Source organism: Alligator mississippiensis, chromosome 1 (assembly GCF_030867095.1).
Source record: "Alligator mississippiensis isolate rAllMis1 chromosome 1, rAllMis1, whole genome shotgun sequence".
Taxonomy (NCBI): domain Eukaryota; kingdom Metazoa; phylum Chordata; order Crocodylia; family Alligatoridae; genus Alligator; species Alligator mississippiensis.
This window is the reverse complement of record NC_081824.1, coordinates 188805730-188814841: the sequence shown is the minus strand read 5'-3', so window position 1 is coordinate 188814841 and position 9112 is coordinate 188805730. Positions and strand designations below refer to the sequence as shown.

The window sequence follows — 9112 nt, the reverse complement described above, 5'->3', positions numbered from 1 at the left end:
TCTAAAGACCCATCACAGACTTTTAAAAATACAGTCTGGTTAGTTGTTGAAACCATGTGGAATTTTATGCAAATGAAGACTTTATGAGAGTGGAATGTAACTCCATTTTGACTCTTAAGTGCGAGGCCTCTGTACCAGATGAATTCCATCCTGAATGGAGTATCTCTTTATAGAACAAAACAGAAATAATTTATTTATTTATCTTGTAGATGTATATGCCACCCTTCCCAGCAAAGGCTCTGGGGGGCTTGCAAGAATAGGAAACATAAAAATACGAAAATGCATTTTTTAAAAATGTTCTGAATGCAAATCACCCCTGAAGCAATTAAATAGGTACAAATTAGTCTACATTTATAGAACAGTTTGATGTCACTAATAGTTAACTATCCCCTGCCCCTCAGGACAAAACATTTAGATTTAAGGATGCAAGGCACCCTTGCCTCAGAGTAAGTTTGACACTGCTGCACTTTTGCAGGCAAACTCCCATTCAGTAGGACAGTAGGACCAGCCCTCCTGTTGTGTCTAGGCATTGCAGCTCATGTGTTATAGATTATACACGGCTTGAGACACTTGTAATATGGAGTCACAGCAGGGTGAGTAAAAGAATGGAGTAGCAGCATTCATTTTGAATGTTTTAGCCTTTTCTGGGATAAATCAAATCCTTTGTTGTTATAAATGTTTGCAACTTAATTCTTAATAGTTTTCTTTTCCAATCTTCAGTAAGACTTCTCTGCTCTTTATTTTATTCATATAGATCAATTATTGGTCAGCATCTCATAAAGTGCTAAAATGAGCCCTTGTGGCATCAGATGGAGCAGTCAGATTGTCAAATAAGTCTTTTAATTGAAGTTAACACTGGCACAATATTTGTCTTCCGAAAATAAACACTGCCAATGAAGTTGCAGGTTTACTACATTAGTGAGTGTGCTCTGACAGTGCTGGGAAAGCATGGAAACATCTGCAGTGAAGGGCAATTTTGCTGTGAAGAAGAGGCTAGAAATGAATACCTTGCTGTGTTTTTTTCAAAGGCACACCAAACAAGACCTTTTACTAGTGCCATTTTTTTCATTAAAAATTGCTTATCAGGTTAAAGGTTATACTTATTCATTATAAACGGGAAAACAACAAAAGAAATTAAGTACTCTATCCTAAAACAAGTGCAAAAAATATTTGCATTTTCATATCTTGAAAGGCCAGTGGCAGAAACAAGAAATCAGTAGCTCTTCTTGTACTGTGTGAAATTAATCAGTAACTTTGGAGACATGCTTATATTCAAGAAAACAAACTGAATGGGCATCACATGGCATTTAAAGACTTCCCCATGTGACATTCCTGGCAGATTTGATATGATAAGGGACAGAGTATTTTCAAGCACAATTCATATAAGAAAAACTGAAATGTAATGTAGGGCATAATACCATTAAACCATATACAACCAAAATGAACTGTGTAGTGCTATTGTAGTCATAAAAAGTTGGTAATGTATTATGCACATTAATCATGTCTTCACAATTAGAGTTGGGGGAAAAAACATAGGTCAGGATTCCTCTATTTTTACCTTGAATACTACTATACTCTATCTTGAATCCAGCGACCATCCATATTCAACAAAGCACTTAAATGCATGATTATTTTGAAGCACGTGCTTGACTTTAATGGAACTTTCACATGTGCTTTAAGTGAAGTCTATATATGAGTAATTTCTGAACTGGGACTTCTCTGAGTAGCCCATTTATTTCATAGGAATATCTGTGGTATAAGGTGATGTACAAGGTAAGTAAGCTTAGTAGAATTTAGTGCATAATAAATAAATTAATCTAGAAATATCAATTCTTTTTTTCATCATACAAACTTAAAGTTTTTGAATGTATTTGTGACAGCAGCAAAATAATCTTTCAGGGGTACTTCATTGCCAATATAGAAAATATGTGCTGTATTGGTCTATTACATATGTTACATGGTGTTATTTCTGTTCCGAAACTGGATGATTTATGTAACAGATTGACAACAGTTTCAAATAACATATTGGTGTTTAAAGTTTGTTATTCAAAGCCTTTTCTCATGCTCTGATATAAAATATGGTCTGGGACTTTGAGGCACTATTCCCAGACAGTTACTGGCCCAATTTATAGCAAACTTGAGGCTGCTCTAAATGACCTCCAGTCAACATAGGACTAAGGTGGAAGAGAATAGGAAGGTGAGGTATAGTCTCCCTACCCTGATGTGCTTCAGGGCTCCTGAGGACTGAGCCTAATAAGAATAATTTAGTAAGACTACAGGAAAGTAGAATACGATTTGTACTCTAAGGTTATTGTTTCACATTAACTTAAATACTAGGCCTATGCAAATAGGAAAGTATTCAATTCAGATTCAACTTCAGCTGATTTGGAGGACAGTGATTCAATTCAGAGATTCAGATCACTGTCCCAAATCGATTCGGCCAAACTGGCTTCAGAAGATTCAGCGCTGATTCGGAGAGATTCGGTGATTCGGATCAGCTGGGGAGAGGCAGGCACTGCCAGGTGGCTGCAGGTTCTCTTGCAGCTCCTCCAGCTGTGCCTACCTCTCCCTAGCAAGGGGGAGCCATGGGAGAAGACCCCATGGCTGCCCTGCCTGGCCCCATCCTCTGCCTTGCCCCAGCCTAGTCCTGGCACTTAAAAAAAAAAAAAGCCTCCCACTCACTGGCTGCAGCAGCAGTGACTGGGGCCTCTGGCCTCTAGTGGCAGAGCCCTCCCACACAGCGTGGGGCAGTGGGGAGCAGCAGGCATCGCCCCTCACTCCTAGCACCTGTGTGGCAGCTGCCCCATGGTGCAGGTGCAGCGCGACTCAGCAGGGTGCTGCATGCTGTCTGGGAGCTGGGGCTGCTGGGGCTGAGTGGTGGCCAGCTCCCAGACAGCTCATGGCACCCTGCTGAACCATGCTATACCCGCACGATGGTGCAGCTGCCGCATGGGTGCCAAGTGGGAGGGGCAATCCCCACTGCCCCCTGCTACCCCCCACTGCCCTGCACTGCAGAGGGGGGCTCTGCCATGAAACCTCAGAGTAGCCCCGATTGCTGTCACCAGAGCCAGTGAGTGCAGGGCTTTTTTTTTTTAAGTGCCGGGGGGCTGGGTCTGGGGCTGGGTGAGGGATGGGACTGGGCAGGGCAGCCATGGGAGCTTTTCCCATGGCTCCTCCATCTGTGCCTGCCTCTGCCTCTGTCCCAGAGGGGGGATCCGTGGGGGCTATGTTTTGCTGCTGCTTGCCCAGCTAGCTCAGGTGGGGGTGCGATGCAGGTGTGGCTTGCTCCAGGTGGCAGCAGAGCATAGCCCCTGCTCCCAGCTCTGCTGCACCCACATCAGCACTGGAAATGGGAGCTCTGCCCTGCTGTCGCTTGCCAGCCAGTGGGGGGGGCACAGGATGCAGGTGTAGCAGTGTTGGGAGTGGGTGCTATGCCCTGCTGCCACTTGCCCCTTCTACCTGGAGTGAGCCACACCTGCATCCCGCTCCCCCCTGCCCCAGCTGGGCTTCCAGCACTGCCGTACCTGCATCCTGCATCCCCTTCACCTCCCTCCCCGAGTACTGCACCCCCCTGCCCTGGCTGGGCAGCTTGTCCCAACCCCAACCCCAGCCCCAACCCCTCCCTTCCCCACGCCCCTTTTCTTCCCCCTCCCCCAATCTCAACAGACTTACCAGCTGGAGACAGCTGTGTTAGCTGCCTGTTTAGTCTATGGCCAAATCTCCAAAGTGGCTGAAACTTTTCTGAAGCTTTTCCAAATTAATTTGGATGCTTCAAATTTATTCAGAGCTTTTAATTGGTCTCCCGATTCAATTTGGATTCAGAGATTCAGTTCCCAAATTGGGCCACATTTCTGAATTGAATCAGCTACTGAAGCTTCTCACAGCCCTATTAAATATGTGTTAAGGGCCCTTAAACCAGGAGTGTCCACACATTAGGGTAGGCAAACATGTGCCCTTTGAGCAGCTCAGAGATAATCCTCTTCCATTGACGATTATCTCAAACTGGTTTTAGGCAGCTCATGTGGAGGAAAGGTAGCAGAAGGACTGGTAAGCCCTCTTGGGTTAATAGGGATATCATGGTCTTCTTGAAAAAGGAGAAAGAGGCATACAAACAATGGAAGCTTGGAACAGTCCCCAAGAAGGACTATACAACAATGTCCCACACTTGTAGGGAGTAGATTAGAAAGGTTAAGGCGGCAACTGAATTTAAACTAGAAACAGAAATCAAGAAATCAAAATCAGCTGATTTGGAGGACAGTGATTCAATTCAGAGATTCAGATCACTGTCCCAAATCAATTCAGCCAAATCAGCTTCAGAAGATTCGGTGCTGATTCGGAGAGATTCAGACAATAAGAAGTCCTTCTTTAGGTATATAGGGAACAGGAGGAGAACAAATGGAAGCATGGGGCTAATGCTTAACAAGTCAGGACAACTGGTTACTGACACTCAGGAGAAAACTGAACTCCTGTATGACTTCTTTGCTTCGGTATTTCACTGGCCTAAGGGGAAAATCATACTAGATAATGTTCAGAATGGGCATGGCAGGAATGACTGCCTTCCTACTGTTGACATTGAGCTGGTGCATGATCAGTTAGAAAAGTTAGATATTTATAAGTCAGCAGGGCCAGGTGAACTTCATCCGAGTGTGCTGAAGGAGCTGGTCAAAGTCATCGCAGGACCTCTGGCGAAACTCTTTAAAAAATTGTGGTGATCGGGGGAGGTCCCTGAAGAGGCACTGTGAGAGGGCTAATGTGCCCATCTTCAAGAAGGGGAGGAGAGAGGACCTGGGCAACTATAGGCCAATTAATCTAACTTCTATCCCAGGGAAAATCCTGGAAAAATTCATCAAGGAGTCTGTGTGTGAAAAGCTTGCAGAAAGTAGGATTCTTGGTGGTGTCATCATGGACAGGTCTTATGTTACCAATCTCATCTCCTTCTATGACCAGGTAACTCACCACCTGGATAAGAGAGAGGAGGTTCACATTGTATACTAGACTTCCAAAAGGCCTTTGATCTGGTATCCTATGATGTTCTCACAGGAAAATTGGCGGATTGCGGGATGAACTGCTCGATAATTGGGTGGGTAGGAAGCTGGCTGCAGAGTAGGACCCAAAGAGTTCTAATGAACGTATCTGTGTCATCCTGGTGAGAAGCAGCTAGTGGTGTCCCTCAGGGGTCCATGCTTGTTCCAGTGCTTTTCAACATCTTTATCAATCATTTGGATGTGGGGATAAAACACTGGCCAAGTTTGTGGATGACACTAAGTTATGGGGAAGCATGATTATGCTTGAAAATAGGCTGCAGATACAGGCAGACCTAGACAGGCTGGCAAGTTGGGCGGATCAGAACCAGATGAAGTTCAACATTGAGAAGTGTAAAGTGCTCCATCTGGGGATGAAGAGTCCCCAACATACTTATAGGCTCAGTAGCGCCATACTGACTAGCACCACCAATGAAAGGGACCTAGGCGTAATAATAGAACATGTATAAACATGGGCCAGCAGTGCAATGCTGTAGCCAGCAGGGCAAACAGTACTCTGGCACGCATCAATTGATGCATCTCAAGCAAAACCAAGGAGGTGATTCTTCTGCTTTATTCAGCATTGGTGAGACTGCAGCTGGAGTACTGCATCAAGTTCTGGACACCACACTTCAACAAGGATATGGGAAAGCTTGAGAGAATCCAGAGAAGAGCCACCCATATGATCAGAGACTTGCAAGGTAAGCCATATGAGGAAAAGCTGAGGGACTTGGGTCTCTTCAGCCTAAAAAAGAGAAGGCTAAGAGGGGACTTGGTAGGGGCTTACTGCTATATCAGGGAAATACATCAAGGGCTCGGTGAACAACTGTTCACCAGGACACCCTTGGAGAAAAACATGAGTAATGGCCACAAACTCCTGGAAGACCATTTCAGGCTTAACACTAGGAAAAATTTCTTCATAGTTAGGGTGTCCAGACTGTGGTATAAACTCCCTCCAGAGGTGGTGCAATCACTTACCCTGGAAAACTTCAAGAGGAGACTGGATGGTCACCTTGCTGGGGTCACCTGATCCCCAGTTGTCTTTCCTGCCTAGTGCAGAGGGGCTAGGTGCAGTGGGTTTAATCCATGCTAGCGGGAAGGAGTAGGCAACACAGAGGGCCTGATGCAGAAAGAGAGCCAGGTGGTGTGGCAAGCCCAATCTGGGAGGAGCAGGAAGGGATAAGCAGTGATTTGGGGTGATTTGAGTGCTGGCTAGATCCAGGCTAGTGGTGGGAGGAATGGGCAGCGCTCCCCTGCTGCTGCCACTCTCTGGGCTGGGTTCAGCCTGGAAAGCAGTAACAGTCCAGCGGTGGTGGCAGTGGCAGTGGTGGTGGCCAGACAGCTGGATTCTCCTTCCCTGCCTGCTTCCCTGGGACAGCACTGGCAGTGCAGGTAAACCAAGTGACACTGGGTGTGAGGGTGAAGCATGAAGGCCAGTGGGAAGAGGGATAGACCTGAGGTGAAGGGAGGGAGCCTTGTGGGGGTAGGGAGGGGACAGCAGCCGGCTCAATCTGGGTGGTGGGGAGGGTCATGAGGAGGTGGCTAGATTTGAGGGTGGGGGGGAAACAGGAACCCAGTCAGGGCAGGCAGGGGCAGGCAGGCATGATGGGACCTTGCTAGGTCCTAGTCCATAATCTGGGCCACCTATCCCTTCCCTGAGAGCAGGTGAGTTGGGCAAGCAGAGCCACTGGGTCCTAGGCCCACCCCTACTCACCAGCCGTCTAAAACCATGTCAGTGGTCAGTGCAATGCACATGACAGAGGGTATTAACCTTAACATGCTACTGGTCAAAGCACATGCTAATTTTACCTCCAATTAAAATCAGCACATGCTAAGTGCAAGGTGTGACAAGGCCCTAAATCTGGAATTATCAAAAATGCTTAACAATGGCTTAATTCTGCTCTCATTGAAGGCAATGGACAAACTCAACCTGAAAAGTCATCTGAAGTCCATTAACTTCAGTGGGAGAAGAACTAAGCTAATATGAAGTGCTTTAAAAAAATCCCACCCTGGAAGACTAGTATACAAAATGAATTGCTTCTTTGCTTCAGTCAAGTCTCACTGGTAACATTGGAACAATAAAGGTCTGATCCTACTTCCATTAACTTTATTAGGAGCAGACCCAAAATATTTAAGTGAAGATTGGCATATCAAATCTACCTAATCTAATGTATTTCAGGATTTATTGTTGTGGTATAAGCCCTGAGACAGCTAGATGAAATATTACCCCTGCTACATTTAATTTATACTCTTAATTTTACTATCTCTGTACCTGCTGACTTACATGACCCTCACCACTGATTTTTTTGAGCAATTGCCAAATATTTGAACATATAAATAAATAACAGTAGCAATTGCTTTGCTCCTTTTCCAGCGTGTAAGTGTATAGGTATATCTTGGTTTATATTTGTATTCATGCACTTATTTATGGTTTTGTACGGACTATCTGTCCATGTTTTGATTAAAAAAATATTTTTTGGGAAGGCAAGTCAAAGGAACAAAGTTTCCACTTAGTCCTGAACATGCTGAGATCACCAGCCCTCATAATTTGCAAGAGAAAGTTGTACAGCTACATATATTGAGCTGCTACAAAAATTCAATTTCTCTCACACACGTCTTTTTATTGTTCCAGATTGTCACGTTAGAAGAAGGAAAGGTGGTATCTCAGACAGGAAAGTCCTATAACTTGAAGGGCTTTAAAAATCAACATGGAGACACTGAAAAGAGCAAAATAACTTGTGTTACTAGGTAAATGGGAGGATACATTTCCTATCACAGTGCGTATGGCTTTATTCCTAGAAACAGTGTATTGTAGTAATCAAGCTTCAGGGACACAATTGCATGGGTCTCCTCTACCAGGTCCATATCTAATGGGTCTGGGTACTGTTTTTGGTCATATATGAAAGAGGGGAATTTTGCTACCATGGCTATCTGATTACCTGTCTGCACAGAGGAGTCTGGTGGGAACCCTCGGCCTGCAAAGTGCCAACATTCAATAATGCAGAATGTTATAAAGGAGGTTTTTTTTTTTAATTACTTCTCTCTTTATATGAGCATCTCCTCAGCTTTGGATAGCTCCTCTGCATCCCCAGATGCTGAATTGATTAGGTATTCAGACAGCTGGTTGCTGGTGTGGCCTGCATTTGATGTGAAGGCACATTGTGCTGGGACTTTGGCCTCTGGGGTCTCAATGGCTCTTTCAGTGAATATATACAGACATTGAATAATATGGGACAGGATTAACTACTGGGTGATTTTCCAGGTTGGGGCTTTCAAAGTGGAGAAACAGCTACCTAAGAGTTGGTCTCAAAGGCTTTTTCTCTCTCCAGGCAGCCTCCTGGAATTGAGATAGGTATGTTTTTCCTCCCTGTCATTTCTGCTGACAGCTGAACTACCCCAACTATCAATACCCAAGAAAAGATACCCCAGAATATATTTTAAATTATTTTCTGTTTTTCCCCTAAATCTTACATTTCTGCATTAAACTTATTGAATAGCTCATTTAAGGAGAAAACACTTGAAAAGATTATTAGTAAACTCTTTCAGTGGGGTAAAAACATCAAAATGGAAAATTCAAGTTTTCAAGAGAGCCATTAAGTGTGATTAAATATTTAAAAGGAGAACAATGAATGCAGGCCTGTATCTAGCAATTTCATATCTTTAATCGTACAAAGACTTTCTTTAAAAGCACAAGCATGAAAGGAGGCTGAATGTTACAGTATTTACTGAGAGGAAGCAATGAGAGAAGTCCCGTTCACTAGCTAATGGAGTGAAGCCCAGAAGTAATGACAACAAAAGCAGTAAGGACTGCTTTCGAACACAACAGATATAAAAGATGGAGCCATGAAAAAGCAACGATTCTTGACTTAGCTTTGAGTTTCACAATGAACGTGATTACAGATAGCAAGCCAGAGAGCACTTTAAGCAAAGGTGAAATCTAGTTGGTTTCATAATTAAAACTAAAGTGAGACCTAAAAAAGGAGGACAGTGAACTTCAGAGCCAATTTTGGATGGAATATGGGGAAGAGTGGCTGCCATGAAATGAGAAAACAAGGTGCTGGATTAAAAGTGTTCAGAGGAAAAGTAATATC

General features: G+C 44.2%; 1 long non-coding RNA gene across 1 annotated transcript; it reads left to right on the top strand.

The window, feature by feature from the left end:
• Positions 1 to 5547: 5547 nt before the first annotated feature.
• LOC132245493 (uncharacterized) lies at positions 5548 to 7791 on the top strand. The gene is made up of 2 exons (XR_009457220.1): positions 5548 to 5722; positions 7654 to 7791. It is a non-coding gene; the product is annotated as an uncharacterized LOC132245493 (long non-coding RNA).
• The last annotated feature ends 1321 nt before the right edge of the window (positions 7792 to 9112 follow it).